Genomic DNA, 19943 nt, shown 5'->3' on the forward strand with positions numbered 1-19943 from the left:
GGGAGCTCTGGGCTTTGAGCCTCGCCTTTGTCGCCTCATACACACACTAGCGTTGGCAACCAATCAGAGCTCCTGTTTAATGACAGAATTGTGGGCTCTTTTGGGGTTAAAAGGTCTATTAAGCAAGGATGTCCCTTGGCCCCCTTGCTTTTCGCCATCAGGTCGCATCCTCTCATTACGATGCTCGAAGCCAGTGCTGCGCGGGGAGAGATTTAAGGTTTGGCATTACCGGGCAACGAACAGCTACTGGCCAAAATGTTCGCAGATGATTCGCTCCTATTCTTGAAGGCGTGCCCTCAAGTTGTCAAGAGATCTTTGGAGATTGTGCAAACATTTGTCGTGGCCTCGGGATCCAAGTGCAATATAGAGAATTCAAGACTTATCTCCTTGTCGGAGAACGACTCTTTGACCCTGCATTCTAGACAGGAGAGATTATCTCAAAAGGGAGTGTATTCTAACACCTGGGAGCCCCCGTAGGAGTGGACGTAACCCACATGCAAAGGTTTCAATGGATCCTTGAAAAAATAAGTTTAAAAATGAGAAGATGGGAGTTTGTTCTCCTCCTCTTCCAAAGCCGGATAAGAGTGATTAATGCTTTTATGATCCCGTATATTGCTTTCCTCAGCCCCCTGCTCAAGATGGCTAAATGTAACTAGAAACAATTCTTAAAACTAGTGAAAAGGTTTCTTTGGAAGAACAATACGAAAACCTCGCGGCCATGGCAGTGGGCTAGATGGGAGGTAGTTGCTCGCCTAGTAGACCAAGGAGGGCTCGGCATTCTTAGCCCTGAATCCCATGCTGAGGCCCTTTGTGCCAAATTTATGGTCTCATTGGCTAAACAGGACCAAGCTTGGGCTATCATGACCAAGGAAATTCTTGATGAAGTAAAATTGGGATCGAAAGGTAAAAAGTGAAAGGGGGCTGTGATGCACGACAAACTTCTCGCCCCGAAGTGGTCTTATCTTAGATTTGGTGGACTCTGAAGGGAACTGATGAGGAAGTGCAAAAGAGCAGCTGAGGTTTTGGAATGGGGGGAGCAACCAGATACTTTAAGAACTCCATTTTGCACTGGTCCCCTTGGCTCTCTAAAATATTGGGGCCGCCGCAAAGCCCCTATTGGATAGAAATGGCCAGGAATGTGAATAATAAGGGGCTCGTTCGACTAGAGCAATTCTGGGATGGCAATAGTAAGTGTTGAAAAACTATTGACTCTTTAGCCATCCAATTTCAACTGAATGGCTTTGAGATCTTACTAGTCTACAGGGTGATGAAAGAGCTTGATAAGGTGGTGATGCCAATTTGTGAATCCAATTTTGAATGGGATGCTTGGAGATGGCCCGGGAGTAGCCTCTTTTGGAAACCACATTCTAAAGGCATTTACCATGTCTTAATGCACGAGGCTAATTGGTGTAGCCCCCTCAACAAATTATGGAAGAGGCACTGGACGGCAAAACGGTGGGAGGGAGTCATGGAGAACATCTGGAAGCCAAGGTGGCCTCAGTTTATGAAGATATTTATGTGGAAAGTAATGTGGGGTGCTCTGCAGACGGGCGTAAAGATACAAGAAAGAGGAATCGGGTCTGATCATTGCTCGGGGTCCAGAATAGCTAGTGAAGACCTAGCCCACCTTTTCATGGGATGCCAGACAATCAGTGGCATGGCTAGAAAAATATGCAAGTGGATTCAAAGGACATGGCAAATTAAGTCCTTCAAGACTGATTTGTTCTTTGGTAGTAACAGGTTGGGAAGTCCTGTTCTTCTTGTCTGCACTCAAATAATCAGGTACTACTTCTTTCACCATATTTGGCAAGCAAAGGAACCGCTGCGTGTTTGAGGGGGATCTGGCTGTGGCAAGCTTTTGTGAAATCATACAGGAGAGCAGAGTGAGGATCCACATGATCGGAGGCAAACAAGCCTCAAAGGACTGATCTAGAACAATACATGGCATGATGACATCTTGTAATAAGTAAAGCCTAGGAGTAGTTGTGGTTTCTCTATCAAGTAGAAAACTTGTAATCCTTCGACCCTCAAGGCTCAGTCTGAGCCTGAGGTTGGTGTATATTTCCGATGTTCTTAATACTATCCACTCACAATTGTGAGTTTTGCAAAAAAAAAAAACAAACAAACAAATCTCTCACCCTTGATTTTTAAGGTTAAACTAAAAGGACAATCAGGATTTATTTCATTAATCCAAGCCATTCGTCTCAATATGACTAAAAATGGCCGAATTATGACTTTGAATTTAAGGCTCAATGTGGTTATTGATTTCGAACCTAGAAATGCCTACCGCACTGCCTTGGGCCACGCAACCAAAATAGCATACAAATGCAAACCTTCAACTCTTGGTCCCATGCTTTCGAAACTCCCCAATGGCAATAATAGAAAGCTCCTCTTATAATGGATGTCAGCATTTATCACAGTTGCTTAAAGCCAATTTGCTTCCACTATGCCACACATTGGCGATTGTACTTAATCTCCTAATTGTGCACCATATCAAAATGTTGCAGCTACTCAAATCTATGTCGCCCTGTGGAGCACAATGGCCTCATTGCCATTAGTCTCCCAATTTGTCCCATACTTTTCAGCTTCAAAGCCCAATTTTCTTTTCTGTTTACCCCAAACTCACAATTTGTGAGTGATAAATTTATTAAAACCAAAATATTTATATAGGAAGCCATGCTCAATCCGAACCATGGCATCAACCACCATCTCCACCACCCACAGTCAAACATACCATATACATCGGATGATGAAGGGTAGCCACCCTATAGACGAAAAACAACTAGAGGGGACCTAGGCTGGCTGGGGGTTGCCACCAAGGAGTTAACCTTGCCACATCACCCCTTTGACCACCAAACCAGTGTTCAGATATATAATGCCGAAAAATAAATCTGTCAGAACCCTTAGTTTCTTTTTTTCTTTTTCTTTTGTTTAAGCAGACTGACAACGTTAGTCATAGTGCCTGAAACATGGATGATGTGGCTGATAAGGTTAAGTTTTCTATTCTAAACATCTTCAATACTTGAGCTAAGTTGACTAGAATCCATCGTCATCTCTCTTGTTGGATTGGGAAATGACTCAGGTTATTGTCACACAAATTGCCTCTGTGTTTGCCTCATTAGCAAGTAGGCCATCATGCGTCACTAATCCATCTTGCATCTCCACCTATGGGCAACCTTCTCATAGGTCCTGTTCTTTGGCCTTATCTTTGGACCTAGGGATATCACTATTAGTCATGACCTCCCTAGTAGCGTGTCTCCATGTTGTCCCGACCTGCGAATTCAGGGCACCATCTACCTCATTACAATTTTTATCATAATGACCAACCTTGCGGCATTTCTAACAGGTGTTAGAAAACAAAGAGAACACTAACTCTTGGTTGAAGTTGCCAAAATTTCCCATACTCAAGTCCAAATACTTGGGGATTGGCTTGCTCATATTCCAAAGGACACAAAATTTAACGTCCAAACCCAATATTATCTGCTACAATTTTGGAGTGAATAGCACCCTACCCAAATTAGTTGTGATGGAGTCGATATAGTCATTCAGCCATATAGGAAAGCCCTTAAAAAGGGACCCATACAGGGTAGAAATCCAAAATCTTATCACTTGGACAAAACTCAGGCATCCAAGGCATAGTGTAAGCAATGTGGGAAGCCCCTTAAATGCCCCCTCTCATCACCATTTCCTATTCATATTTCTTGGAAGCACACCAAGCGGCATAAAATTCTTTACCCACCATCGTAAAGTGGTAGATCCCATTCTCGTTCTTGGTTGTTGCTGCTGCCCTCTCCCACAAACTATTAGTCAACATCCAAAGACCCATAGAATAGAGCACCACCGAGTGAGCACAACACACCTGTAAGATTTGTAACGCAACTTCGAGACAGAACTCTGCCTGCTGAACGTACCCGTCTTCCAACTTATTCTGACTAAGCTTGATTGCCCCCCCCCCCCAAGCAGGACTTCTTCTGCCACTGCCCGAGCACCAAAATGAGATGGTTTCATGATCTTCTCTAGCCTCAGTTGCAACCTTGCACAAGCCCCAGAAGCCTCAAACACATAACCGACTCATGCCAAATCACTGAGCAGAAGTTAACCCAGTTCTCTTGAGCCTCTCCAAAAACGTACCAAATCCACCAATACGCCTATAAAGTCAGCGGATACTAGCACTCCTTCGACAACACTTAGAAGCCTCCTTCGCTAACCCTTAGCACTCTCCATCACTAACACCTGTTAGAACTTGTGAGCTTTAGACAATGTTAATGTTGGTTAGCCTTTTAGCTTAATTAAAATACCATAAGTTTTTTTTTTTTTTGGGGGGGGGGGGGGGGGGGAACCTACAATATGTGGGTGTGTGTATTATATAAACCAAAAAATTTACAAGAAAGACCTTGCTCAACACAAGCCACGGCTATCCAGTACAACCTAAAATTCAAACCCAAGATATCCAACATGAAACCAAGCTGTGTTGATAGATACATTGGCTGATAAGGGTGCCACTCGTGAAAAAGACAAAAAGACATACCAATGAGGAAGGGGCGGGCCGAGTGTCCCCATCACCCACATGGAACTCCGGAGTGCCACCATAGGGGCGCTACTGTCACCAGCCTCCAATGTGCCTTATGAGGGCCAACTACCGAAATAGAGCAGGAAAGCCACATCACAGGCCACCATCGAGTGCCAAGGAGAAGCCGACAAAATCTGAACCCAAGGACCAAAGGCTATCAGAGGTGAGCCAAGCATCTTCAGAACATGGAGCAAGGCCTTGACTGCCACGAATAGGGAAAATGCTGCCATCACACCACCCCCCCCCCCCCCCCCCCCCCCCCCCCCCCCCCCCCACCCCCCAAGGACTCCACCACAATGTAGATCAGCAAATACAATTGTCCTCCATTGCAACCCACAAGGGCCAAGGAGACATGAACTCCATCGGGTCCAAAAATACCAAAGGAGGGTGAGGGAGAGCACACAAAAATCATGGACAAAGCTACTGGACCTTGCCTCCTCAAGGAAACCCCCACAATGGACGACACCCCCATGCTCTCCATCCAGTTTAGCTTCCAAATCAGGCCTCGACCTATTGTAGGACAACTAGGGCCTCCTTGCCCACTCGAGCCTCGTACGTAGCAAAGAAACGATCGGGAGCTCCCTTGCAACCCTAAAGTTATAGGCATTTTTGAAGTACCATATGTTGTTTCACTTTTTGAAAGCCATACTAGTAGGTATGTTCATTATACTAATTATCTTGAATACATGCTAAAACCACCAGGGCATGCCCCCTCCCTTTGCGCACAAATCTTGCATGCTCTCTTGGTCTGCTATGGTCCTTGTACCTCCCACCTGCTTCCATGCGTGCACATCCCGGTCTTGTTGCCATGCCATTCCCCCTATTCTCGTCCACATATATGGCTTACCTTGCTCGTTTATGCATGTTCTTGCCACTACTTCGTTGCCTGTGCTCTTGGAAGCTATCGACTCTTCCCACGTGCACACCTAGAAGCCCCCCCCCCCCCCCCCCTTTCTTTGCCCTTTTACTTTCCCCTCCATCGGAATCTTGCTAGATTCGCCTTTAAAAAAAAAAGGTTAAGACATACCTAGTGCCAAGGGATCTTTCAAGATTCCATTAAGAAGACATGGACTCAACATTGGCACGACCTATTTAGTGGATAGATAGGTGGATTGTATCGATTGACAATAACGTGATGACTAACGTTGGCATTCTAAAACAAAATGAGAATTATCATATCTTTTGTCAATGCCTTCTACTTTTACTATTGCTAAGCTACTTTTACTATTGCTAAGCTAATGCTTGAAAACGACTTAGTATTTCAACCATGTTCGATGAAGAAAACACAATTTTTTTGTGGCATGGATAAAGAGGGGGTTCCTTGTGTAAGTGCTATGGTAGGTGAACTAATGTAGCATTCATGGTTGTGGTTGCACCATAGCACCATAGCAATATAAAATGAGAGAGAGAGAGAGAGAGAGAGAGAGATCAATTCTGCACTCTATCTTTGTTGAGTTTCCAGATTAGATATTTGGTCCTTATGTATTGTTCCTCCACTAATCTTTGCCAAATCATTTGTTACATTCATATGCACTAGTATACCAATTTCCCAATGGAAAAATTGCCAGACATACCATGCTTTGAGTAGATTCTAAGTTTTCACTTTTGCAATCTGGATCATTACACTATTAACAATATGGAAATGACATGATTGATTGTACTAGAGAGATTAGAAGCTTTGGATAGTGGTCTTATAGAGGCTCAATGTAAAGATTTGGAATCAATGAGTGGATGGACATGCACAAATGGTAATGGCAAGGGTAATGTGAAACTACCACAAGTAGCAAGTGGCAATCAAATGTGTAGCATGTGTATAGGGAATGAGTAGCATGTGTGAGGCTATAGGGTTTCATTGGGAAAGTGTGACTATGCACATAATTGTGCATGCTTGGCTCAAGAGATTTTTCTCATTGTGAGTGTAGCCTAAAGGCTTATCCCAATATATGCCCTTGTAGGTTGAATTTTACCTTAGAAAGGGTTGATTCTAATCATGGGATTCATTTTACATTGGGTAAATACATAGAGCTCATAATGATGAATCGAATGCAAAAAAACAGTGTAGTTCTTATCCCCAAACTATGTAGTTTGGGATAATGTTTAAACATTTTACAATTACTGGTCATCACTTTGTATTGGGAACTTTGTTGGCCACACCTTCTATGCTTTAATTTTCTTTACTTTTTAGAATTTTGCAAGATTGTTTGATGATGGTGTACATGTGGGTGGACGTGGATTTTTAACTGAATTTGGTGCATATCCATTGTAGGGGCATGACAATCTATGTAGTCTTTTTTTTTTTGTAAAACTCACATGGTGAGTGGTATTATATTAAACAAATCGAACAATAAGAAGAGTGGCCCTGCTCACAATCCAAGCCAGGGCATCCATAGGACCAGGTAGATAAAAGATGGGGTTCAAAATGTACACAGATGACCCAAGCTATCCCTAGATTAGCAACATTGCATTGATGGCCCAATTTCATTCACTAGGGTCCTTGCTTTTACCAAATGAAGCAACCAATTCTTTACTTTCTTGCATGATCTCCAAGAAGCAGGCACATGAGAGATCCTTCTCAAAGACCCGACAATTCTTGACCTTCCAAATTTGCTTAAAATAGCAAAATTTGACAATTTACATACAAATCAGCACTCGGCTTTTTATCTCCCTAATGCCAAGGATTAGGTCGTTCTTGTAAAACCCAATCTTCCAGGTCTTTTGAATCCATTTGCCCGTCTTCCCTGCCAACCCACATATAGCCAAACACTCCTTGAAAAGGTGCACAAGGTCCTCACTCACCACTTTGCAGCTAGAACATCTATCGGCTCCAATCTCTATGGCTGACATCTTCACTCCTGTCGGTATAGCCCCCCATAGCACTTTCCAAAGAAAGACCTTCATCAACAGAGACCACTATGGGCTCCAAGTTTTTTTAGTAACCACCATCCACCTTGCTTTCGGCCATTGCTTACTCCAGAGTCTATTAAGGGGATATAACCATTCTAGAGAGGCCAAGAGACAATGGTAAACATATTTGGTCTTTGGTTTGCCTAGAGGTCTATTCTTGGGTCTTTGCTATGCCTTCCATTCGAATGTAGACTTGCACACTGGCAAACAAAACATGTCCTACTCAGCCAAGACTCTGATGACTAGAAGTCTTTTGGTCTCTTTTAGAAGAAATTGGGTGGTAAGGAGTTCAACATCTTTCTAGCTCCTCTACTAGAGATTAATCCGAGCCTCTCTCTATTACCTCTAAATCACAATTTCTTTTACCTATTCTCTATATATATAACATTCAACATGTAAAACCTTGATTAATCTCTGCAAACTATGGGATTCTCATCAACCAACATTGTCACTTTCATCATGGTGTTCAACCTTTGCGGTGACGACGTAAGAAGAGAAAAAGAATAAGAAGAGGTAGTCATTTTTGAGAACCTACACAAGTAATTTCAAATCTTCTTCAAAGCTTCACGATCACAAGGATTCCTTTTCTTCATTCAACCCATCTTACTTCAACCATCCACCTCATTCTAGAGAGCTTGGGGTACTTAAAGAACAGTGGCAATAAGAAAGAGAACAAGAAAATGCTAATTCTCGAGGGGATATGCATGCACCATCAAGGTAGCAATATGTAAACAAAAGCCAATGGAGGAGACATTTAATAATCATATGTGTATGTAGCAGGCATGGAAGAAGAGCTCAATACATTTTCAAGCACATAACTTTGCAGTCAAGAGACTCGCCGTTTTCATCAAGGAGGCTTCACCTTTCTCTAGAGGCAGTGAAGGGGTCTTCACAATAGATTCGAGATCCTCAAAGGGTCTCTTGCTCCTCTTATGGGGGACATTCCTCCTAGGGGTGCTAGCACTCATTTCTATGCACAAAAATTGGTGTGAGCCAATAGAGGGATGAGTGAGCATGAAAGCGCTTGGCAAGAGGGAAGGCATGAATGGAGTAGCAAAGAAGGTATGACTCTCACATCCAGAACTCGGGGTTAGAGGGAGCAAGGCAACGCGACAAGAAAATTAATGGGGGATACGGCATGAAAATTAATGGGAGGAGAACCCTAACTTTGTTTAATGATTACTTGCATGCATGTGAAAATGTACATAGAGCATAAGCTATAGTGGAAAATTTCTCTTTTACAAATTTCTCTCTTTAGGAGAAAATTTCTTTCCCTTTACAAAATTTGACAAATACCAAAGTTCAGTCCTTCTCTTAGCTATTGGTGGTATCATCAAAAGGTGAAAAAAGTGGTACCACCTATACATGCTTTCACCCATATGAGCTTCTCACTTTGTTGTTTGAGTGGAGCCCTTCCAAAGATATAAGGCATTTGTGATTATGTCCATATTTATGCTAAAACAAAGTGTGTATTGGCTTACAATTGTCATGTTTAAAATTCAAATATATCGTTGAGAAATTGGAAAGGAAAATCTTTGCTTAGATTTTCAAGAAAATAGTGTAAACATATTCAAAATTGTTTCATTTCTTTTGCAAGACTTAATGAAAAGAAGTGTGTAAGGTTCTAACATTGATTTCCAAACATTATCGTATACGATGGACAATACAATTTTATACTAAAACACATAAAAAATGACACGTGACTATAGTCACTTATTAGGACCTGCTTCCCAAGACTCTCACTCCCTCTTAACTTCAGAAGGCCTCCATGACTCCTCCCCTTGTTCTATGTTGGAACGTTGAAAATTTAATTCACTTGTTAGTCCTGCCTCTCTCTCTCTCTCTCTCTCTCTCTCTCTCTCTCTCTTTCTTCTCATGATATCTTTTTCCATGTTGCAAAGTTGAAAATTTATGTATATCCTCTATTAAATCTTACTCTCCTTGCATAGGAATATTTCATAAATTAGGAAAACCGTGCTGTAATCGTGCCTAGATTGGCATATAATCGTGCCTAGATTGGCATAGTTGCAAGAAGAGTTGCATAATCACATTTGACGATGTGCGAGGGACAATTATTCTAAATGCAAAAGACTTGCATATTAGTCACATATGAGAAAAACAATGGGGAAATTATCAAAATACCCCTCTAATTTGAGGAAATTCCCAAAATACCCCTCAAATTTCAAAAATTCCCAAAATGCCCCCGATATTTTGTCATAAATTCCCAAAATGCCCTTCAAATTTTCCAAAATTTCCAAAATACCTCTGGTTGTGAGACTAAATTTCTCGAAAAATAAATTTTTTTGTAGGTCTTCACAAGAAGAGTGATTGTCTATCGTACAAGATGCTAAAACTACAATTTGAGTTGGTTACGTAGGCTTTGGAGATGAATTGCTTCATTATTTTTAGACATAATTGCCTTTTTTGCGATGGTAACTGGTGACAAATTACATGCTGAGCACTCAAAAGCGAATCTCAATTGTCAAAAACGAATAAAGATTAGAAAATCTTGAACATTCCAACCACAATAGATACAAGGGTATTTTGGGAATTTTTGAAATTTGAAGGGTATTTTGGGAATTTCCTCAAAATTAGAGGGGTATTTTGGTAATTTCCCCAAAAATAATTGGTGCCATTCGACCATGCATGAGGACAATTATATTCTAAAATCATCCGGCACCTTTTGCAATTCAGGCCAGTGTGCTCTGCGTGAGGTTTCATAGTGGACAGGCGAGAGCACTCAGTGGTCACACAATGCGAGGGAGAGAGAGAGAGAGAGAGAGAGAGAGAGAGAGAGAGTATGCGATCAGGAGCAAGAGACGGCTGTAGACTGGAAGTTGAAGTCATTTCAGCATCCAACTTGACAGCAGCAGCGCCTCTTGCGGCCGATGCTCCTCCTCGAGCCTCACCTTCAGCAACCTAACGAGTTTGCACCTACATCGCCAGCATCGTCATCTTCATCATCCAAATACAATCGAGTGCCACACTGTCCATTGGGTTACAAACTGCCCCAGCAAGACGAGGGGGGCCTACATGTGCATGAAAGGAGGCTCTCCCAATGAAAAAATGAGTAAGACTGCCACACACACAAACACACACACACAGACGTATTGAGGCTAGAGAGGGAGCATGCTTCAGCTAGCTTGGTCGCCTCCAACAGAGCAAGGGAGGTGCGCTCAGACGGAGTGGCTAGAGCTTGGCTTCCTCCAACACAAACCGCGACAGACGAGGACCCAATTGTCTAAAAGCTCTGCAGAGTTGAATTCCACCTATTCAAGGATACTTAAGCCAATAGGAATCACCATAATTTTGTTGTGCTTAGCGGATTTTCTGCCAAAAAACTTTCTAAGACTCAAGAGCCATGTTTTTTTCCACCACATCTTTGCCTTGCTATAAAAAGAGACTAAAACAACTATTCATAATTGGATTAGAACCGCATAGCCACATGGAGAGTAAGGGTCATTATTATGACCAATTTGAACTAGGCTCGATGGTGCTTGGGAGGTGCACTTCAATTTTTAAGAAAAGCTTCTTCTGCCCTAGCTCCTCGCAGCACTAGCTAGCCGACCTCCCACGCGAGTTGCGAGTGCTTGCCACCTTCCTCTCTCTACTTGTCTACCACCTGTGCCATATGCTCGGTGGGGATGACCTCTCTTAGGATGCATTGATTGCTAGATATGTATAACTACTTTGAATGTGGCTCGATGGTGTTTGGGAGGTGCACTTCAATTTTTAAGAAAAGCTTCTTTTGCCATGGCTCCTCGCGGCACTACCTGGCGTGCCTCTTGCACGAGTTGCCAGTGCTTGCCACCTTTCTCTCTCAACTCGCCCACCACCTGCCATCTGCTTGCGATGTCATCTCTTGGAATGCACTGATTGCTAGATATGTCTAACTCGGGCAGGGCCAAGAAGCTCTTGGCTGGTGCACTTTAATTTTCAAGAAAATCTTCTTCTACCCTAGCCCCTTGCGGTGCGGCTCTTGCATGAGTTGCGGGCGCTTGCCACCGTCCTCTCTCTACTTGCATAGCCACCTGGGATCTGCTCGCCCAATATATCGTCTCTAGGAATGCATTGATTGCTAGATATGTCCAACTCAGGTAGGGCCATGAAGCTCTGGGCTATTTTCGACGGATGTGAAGCAAGGGTGTCTCTCTCAACAGGATGAAGAGGGAGGGCATCTCTCCAAACGCAATCACGTACACTTGCACCTTGAGGCCATGTGGCATTACACAAGATGCTGATATGGACAAAAGAATTCGCGATGATATTGTTAGACTGGGGTTGTTGAAAGAAAATGTCATGCTTGGCACTGCCTTGGTCGACATGTATCTCAAATGCGGTGCACTTCATAAAGCACAAAAAAAGTGTGCTTTACTTCTGAAAGAAAACGTCGTGCTTGGCACTACCTTGGTTGGCATGTATCCCAAATATGGTGCAATTTAAAGTTGCGAGGAGCCTCCTATATGGGATGTTGTCTCTTGGAATGCACTAATTGCGGCATATGTCCAACTTGGGTAGGGCAAAGAAGCTCTGGGATATTTTCAGTAGATGTGAAGCGAGGGTATCTCTCCATATGCAATCACATATGAAGCGAGGGTATCTCTCCATATGCAATCACATATGCTTCCATCTTGAATCCAAGGATCAAGGTCATGAAGCTCCAAGCTGTTTTCAGTAATTGCAGAGAGAGGACATCTCTCCAAACACAATTACGTACACTTGCACCTTGAAGGCATGTGACATTACACAAGATCTGATATGGACAAGAGAATCCACGGTAATATTGTTAGATTGGGACTTTTGAAAGAAAACATTGTGCTTGGCACTACCTTGGTCGATATGTAACACAAATGGGGTGCATTTCCTAAAGCACAAAAATTGCGTGAGGAGCTTTCTGTCCGGGATGTTGTCTCTTGGAATGCATTGATTGCAGGATATGTCAGACTTCGGCAAAGCCAAGAAGCTTTGTGTTGTTTTTGGCAAATGTGAAGCGAGGGTGTCACTCCAAATGCAATCATTTGCTTCCATCTTTGAAGGCAAAGGGGGAGATTTGCGATGAGACATTTGTAGCTCGAGCTCCAAGGCACGACATGATGACGAGGCCAACATATGCTCCAAGACTATGCTAAGGCAATATGATATTCATGATCGTGGGTTGCTTGAAAAGAACACACTATCTATATATATATAAGGTAGTGAGGAATTCCAATCCCTCCTCCAACCACGTGTTGCAAGTAGCTTGATCCGGCTCTATTCCCTATAGTCTCGACGACACAGGCGGATAGCATGCGCGCGTGCGCGCACACACACACACACACACACACACACAGAGAGAGAGAGAGAGAGAGAGAGAGAGAGAGAGAGAGAGAGAGAGAGAGAGAGAGAGAGAGAGAGAGAGAGGCCGCCGAAGGCGCCTGGATATACTAGTATAACTAATGATTGTGCTTAGCATGACCATTGCTTACATTTCACCAAAAAAGACTTTACTGTCCTTATCTTTTAAGGGTCTAGCAAACGTCCAAGTTATGGTTCTCTCTAGGAATTGCTTTTCATCAAAATGGACTTGACGTTGCAATTGGCCCTGTCAAATGAGATGCCTTCATGTAGCATTTGGTCGTTCAATAGTAGAAAGAGATGTACCTGAAAGTTGAAACAACATGGTTTCCCTATCAAAATAACAACACCACCCTTAATGCCAACAATCATTGACAAGAAGCAACAAAAGAGTCCGATATCATAGCGCCACATACTGAAGTCTAACTACGTGCGCGAGACGATGTGTCAAAAGTAAAGCATGCACATATCCAAAGGGTATACAAGCACAACACTCATATTTGAAAATCAAGGACAAGACAATACTATTTTGAGTGTGTGTGTGTGTGTGTGTGTGTGTGTGTGAGAGAGAGAGAGAGAGAGAGAGAGAGAGAACGCAACTATACATACTCAAGGGAAGGATGGGCAACTTGAGCAACCCTACAATCAAGTCAACACAAAGACAAGATTGTGTGTGCACTTGTGTGTGTGTGTGTGTGTGTGTGTGTGAGAGAGAGAGAGAGAGAGAGAGAGAGAGAGTGAGTCAATGTGTGTAGGTAGGAGTTAGAATGCATATTCAACATGTGTATGTGTGTGTACTTTTTTTTGGGTTGGGAGGGATATTGTGTAACGAACTAGGAGATAATCACCAACAACCATTGGGTGGTGACTCACCTAACAAAACAAACCCGATCGATCTTTGTGTATATAATGAGAGAGAAGAAGAAGAAGAGAGTTTGTGTAGGTGCGTGCTTTTGGCATATTACAACATGCTTTAAAGGAGGAGAAAGGGAAAAAGGGGTATAATTTTTTTCCTCTTCGTTAAAGGGTTACTTCATTAAAGAGCCAATGCCGCTTCTTTTACATTTTGTTTTAAAGGAAACCTACCAAAATACTTTTGCAATTTGTGAAAATCTTCAGAATACCCCTCAAATTGCAAAAGTTTGCAGGCTTGTAATTATTTTGAAGGGAGCAATACAATTTTTGCAGACTCTATTCTTCTTGATGATAGAGAACTATTGTCGTATTTTTTGTTTTGCCAAGAACTATCTTTAAGTGGCTTAAGGTCTACAACCACATACATGGTTTTCTTGTGCAGGGTTGTCCTTGAGGGGGTTGTGTTATTGGGGTGGCAGTCCTATGGACAGCTGGGACAACCTCAAGATTTACCGTGGTCCTGATGTACTAATCTGGGTTCTTTTTTGGACTCCTAAAAAAACCTCTCTTTGGAGATTTTTGTGAGGTTAATGAGGGGTATTTAATGGAAGGGTAGTTTGAAAATTTTTGGCCAAATTTGAGGGATGTTTGGGGAATATCCACAAATTTTAGGGGTATTTGGTAATTTTACCTTGTTTTAGAATACCTAAGCAAGGGTTAATGAGACAAGTAGTAGATCTAGCGCATGCATCCAACCCATACACTATTGGTATTTACAATCAAAAAATTTCTAATAAATTTATAGTAAAAAGAAACTCACATATATTCAAGAAATTATTGTAATAAAGATGATTTTATGAGTATAACGGTGGTCAAACATGCTCTATGAGAGAGTGAGAGACAGGCTATTGGGCTTGTATCAATATTTAAATTCAATAAATTTCTAATAAATATATTGTAAAAAGAAATTCACATAGATTCAAGAAATTATTGTAAAAAAGAAGATTTTATGAGTATAACAATGGTCAAACATGTTATATGAGAGAGTGAGAGACAGGCTATTGAGCTTGTATTTGGGAGCCTTTCTTAGATGGTATCTCCACCTTTAAATGCACAAAAGAATCTTCCTAACAATGAAGCTGGTGTACGACGAGCTTGTTAGGAAGGTGGTGACAACACAAAGCCTTGGTTCGTTAAATTCAACAAAGACAAATGGGAGGGATAATTTCCTAGACAGACTAAAAAGCTACTAGTCACAACGAACACATGTTCAAAGACCCACTCTTTCATAGCCTAATTAGAAAAGCTCTATGTAAGCTTAATGAGGATGTTGGTCTTTCAAACCCTAAAGCTTGCGATATCTTTGCCAGAAGTATTCAAAAAGCAGTCAAAAGCATGGGATATCTTTGCAAGAAGTATTCCAAAAGCAGTCAAAAGCTTGGGCCCTAGAATGTTGGTCTTTCAAACCCTAAATATGTTGTTCTTTCAAATCCTAGAAGCTTGATAAAGATGTTGGTCTTTCAAACCCTAAATCTTGGGATATATTAGCCAAAGTTATTCAAAAAGGAGTTAAAAGTGTGGGTCCTAGAATGAAAAAAGGCCCGTGAGGAGTGTATGAAGCAACTTGAAGATGAAGTGGCTTTGCTGACAAAAAATAAAATGCTAGGGTCAGCTTTCAAAAAAGAGCACAAGAGGTGGCTAGAAGCTAAAGCACAACTCGAGAGGTTAAGAGGGAGATAGTACTATCTAGAGAAACCTTCCTTTAACTAGAGGCCTCCAATCAAGAACATTTTTTCCCGGTCAAGAGGAGTAGGGGCCGTGTCCACTCATTCACAGATGGGGATGGGAACGCTATACAAGACCAAGATAAAATGGCCAAGATGATGCTTAATCATTTAAGCTAGGTAATTGGACAACCTGATACCTGCTCTCAGAAAGTGGATGAAGCCAAAGCAACTTTACTTGTCGTGAGTCTCAGCAAGACAATCTCTCAATCTGAATCCAACCCTCTTGAGAAGGGAAGATTAATGTTGTTGGAAATAGGGCTGCAGGGAAATGCACACAACTTGGAGAAGACGAAGGAAGCTCAAGGCACATAAGAGAGAGTATGTATTTCTTAGTGCACAATGAAAGATAAGATAACACTAGAGTGATGGGTGTATATACAATTCACAGGGGGAAAAACCTCCTAATGATGGAAAAATGCTCCGGTGGTCCCCCTTGGGAGTGATGTGGTGAATGAGAGCTGGCACATAGAGTATAGGGAAGCGCCATGCCCTAAGGACATGATCAGTCCACAAAGGGGAGAAAGCCCAAAGCTTTCTGGAAAGCCTCAAACTTCTCACAAGATAATGCCTTTATGAAAAGATCCGCAAGGTTGTCTTGTGTTGGCACATAAGCCAACTTGATCTCTCTTGCTAAGAGTCTATCCTTGACATAGTGATAATGCACCTAAATGTGATTTGTGCAAGCATGAAAAACAGGGTTCCTTGTAGCTGTCAATGCACTATGATTGTTAGTGTAGATGATGTTGGTAGTGTCGTGTCCAACACCCAATTCATCCATAAGGCATACAGGCCATACACACTCAACCGTAGCTTTCAATACTGCCCTATACTCAGCCTCACAATGGTAATTGGCCATTGTAGGTTGCTTCTTACTCAAACATGAAATGCATAAACTACAGAGTATGAAAACAAAACCACTCATAGATACTTACGTCTCGTAACAACCAGCCCAATCTGAGTCCACAAAATCATGTAAATTTGGTGGCAATGATCCCCCCTTGGGATGAAACAATCCAAGATCTAAAGTGCCACTCAAGTAGCAAAAGATCCACTTAACCACCACCCAATGCTTAGACCCTAGGCCATGCATAAATCTGCCAACATGTGAGACTGCAAATTGAATATCCATCCTCATATTGCATACATATATAAGGCATGCAACAACAATTTGGTAAAGAGTGATGTTGACAAGATCACACTGCTTAAATTGTACGCCCAAGTAATGATGCCGCAATAGCCACAAATCTTTCATCTTGAAAGTAGCATTCAAATCAGCCTGAAATTCAACAATATGTGTCTCATTCAAACCAATGATCAGCGAACCATCTACATATAGCACAACAATGAGAAGTGCCCTCACACTTTACATACAAAGTTCTTTTTGTTGGATATTTACAAAAGCCTCATTTTAACAAATGAGTATTAGCTTTCTCATACCAAGCACGAGGAGAGTGCTTCAACCCACACAAAGCTTTCTTACATTTGCACATTTTATCCTCTTGTCCTTTCTTGACAAAACCATGAGGATGTGTTACATAAACTTCCTCAAATATGTCACCATCCTTGCACAACATTCCAAACACCCTTTGACACAAGAGCTTGTTTCATCATGTAAGCCCACATTGTCCCCATCCAGTTTATCCTCAACATAAAAAATCTTGAACACATTTGTGTTCTTTTGTCAGCCATGGCAAATTCTTGTACCTGAGAAAACTGCCCAAAAAGAGGAGAAATGAAGTGGGACTAATGCATTCTATATAGCACAACCCAAAGAAGATTGTAAGGGACTTGTTATGCAGAAAATGGCACTGACAAAAATTCTACACAAAATCATAAAATTACCTATAGTGGAAATAGAGGCCGAAATTATCCCGAATGGAAAATTTGAGCAGACTAAGCTCTTCAAGCTTACTTGAAGTATTTGTCAGCCTAATAAAGTTCTCTAAAGCTCATTGAAATGTGAGAAACTGAGCAGGCATGTGCTGGCAATGCTGGCGACTAAGCCTTAGGAAGACACAACCTGCTCTCCAATTGTTGGAAATAGGGTGCACAGAATTGTACACAGCTTGGAGAATACAAAGGAGGCTCAAGGCACACAATGGAGAGTATGCATTGGGTAGCTCATAATGAAAGATAAGATAGCCCTAGAGTGATGGGTGTATATACAATGCACAAGGGAAAAAACTCCTAGTGAGGGAAAAAGTGCCCCGACGATCTTAAGTGTGTTCACACATATCACTACCACATATGTATGATAACAAATTTTCACTTGCACTGTAAGCTCTAGGCAAGGATAAGTCCTATGGTTGGGATGGTTTGACTACAAAGTTCTAAGAGAATTTTGAGATAATCTTAAGTTCCCTATAACTAGTATGGCTAACCAAGCCCTACTTGGCATGAAGAGAGATCTCACAAAACCTATCCTTAAGCTAGTATGCTTCTTGTAAGTGAAGCATTGGCATCCCATCTCTATGATGTCTATGGAATATAGAATCATTGCCAAAGTTGTTGCCCGTAGGATCTCCCCCTTGATGGACAAAGCCATCTCCCCCCATCAGCATGGAGTTATAAAAGGAAGGTCAAACTATGACAATATTTTGGCAGCAATGGTTGGCATCGAGTATGCATCCCACACCAAGCAAGAGTGCATTCTACTATAGCTTGACTTGAACAAGTCTTATGACAAGATTATGTGGTCATTCATAAAAGATGTCATAAAATTGTTGGGCTTTGGGTCTCGGCTCTATTGACTAGTTCATACTCTATGTGCTGATAGTCATCCTAAGCTTCTAAACAATGATAGAATTGAGGGCTCTTTTAAAGTCAAAAGATCAATCAAACAAGGATGCCCTCTTGCTCCCTTGTTGTTTACCATTGGCTCACATCCTCTGGTTACTATGCTTGAATCTAGTAATGTGAGAGGGGAGATCCAAGGGTTTACCTTACCTAGCAAAACAACCATCTCCTGGTAAAGTTATTAGTGGAGGATCCCTCCTCTTCTTGAAAGATTTCCCCCAAGTCATTTTTAAGGCTCTAGAGACTATGCAAATGTTTGTTGATGTCTTAGGGTCAAACTGCAAAATCGAGAAATCAAGGTTGATCTTTCTGTCTGAGAATCACTCATTCCATCCATCCTTTTTGACAGGATATATTGTCTTGAAAGAAAAGATAATTTGACATCTGGGTGCCCCCTTGGGGGTGGACATAATGCACAAGGAAAGATTCTAGTGGGTCTTAGATAAGGTCAGGAGCAGAATGAGAAGGTGGGAGTATGTGCTTCTTTCTTTTGAAGTCGGGTTAAAGTGATCAACTCCTTCCTTACATTGCCTTCACTAGCCCACTCCTCAAAATAGCCAAATGTAACTAGAAAGAGTTCTTGAAATTTGTGAAAAGGTTTTTGTGGAAAAATAACACCAAAGCCTTGGTGCCTTGGTAGTGGGCAAAATGGGAGGCAATCGCTAGACCAATGGAACAAGGTGGTATAGGGATCCTCAACCCTTTGTTCATGATAATTACCAGTGTGTCAAGTTTGTGGTCTCGCTTGAAAAACAAGACCTTCCATGGGCTATTATGACCAAGGATATGATGGACCAAATGAATCTCTACACTAAAGGTGGGTAGTGGAAAGGGATAGTGGAAAAGGATAGACTCCTAGCCCCTCAGTGGAGCAGCTTGAGACTAGGTGACACAATGGTTAAGCTAGTGTGCAAGTGCAACAAAGCAATGGAGGCCCCATTGGAGTGGGGAGAGATAACCAGATACTTCCAAAACTCCATAACACACTTGTCCTCATGGAATTCTAAATTTGCTGGCATATTATTGAACCCTTATTAGAGAGAGATTGGCAAAAAGGTGAATAACAAAGGACTTAATTGATGATTGACCCAACTATGGGATGTCAATAGCCTAAGCTGGAAAGAGACATACCAATAGGCTACCCATTTTCACATCAATGGCATTGAGAGACTATTTATCATCAGATGTTTGGAAAGGCTGTGTTGCGGTAAATCCCCATGTGGCCGCTTAGGCCAAGCACTCACCCACTATACTTAATTATTATCTAGATAATAGAATAAGGGGGCTGACATATTATTGTGAGTGAGTTTTAGCCCCTGTAAGCACAAGGTTTCCTCTTCTCCTCTCTTCTCCATTGATGCACACACTCACACATGCTCCTATTTTTGCACCTCAACTGGTATCAGAGCTCATGGCGATTATGAAGAGCATGACGACATTGTGATAAAGATTGCCGTGAAGCTGTGAAATTTTCAACATTGTATTGCAACAAAATTTTGGCTTCCCACTTTAAAATTTTGACAGTAAAAGGACCTTCCCACTTAATTTGAAACTTTTTTTGAAAGGTATTGTCCAACTTACTATTGTATCGCAACAAAAGATCACCCTTTTCAATTTCATTATCCTTCCTGTCCAATTGAAAACATTGTAAACCCAAATATCTTTTCCGCCAAGTATCTCTTTGTTCTTCATCTGCC

This window comes from Adiantum capillus-veneris, chromosome 20 (assembly GCF_014529385.1).
Source record: "Adiantum capillus-veneris isolate H3 chromosome 20, ASM1452938v2, whole genome shotgun sequence".
Lineage (NCBI taxonomy): Eukaryota > Viridiplantae > Streptophyta > Polypodiopsida > Polypodiales > Pteridaceae > Adiantum > Adiantum capillus-veneris.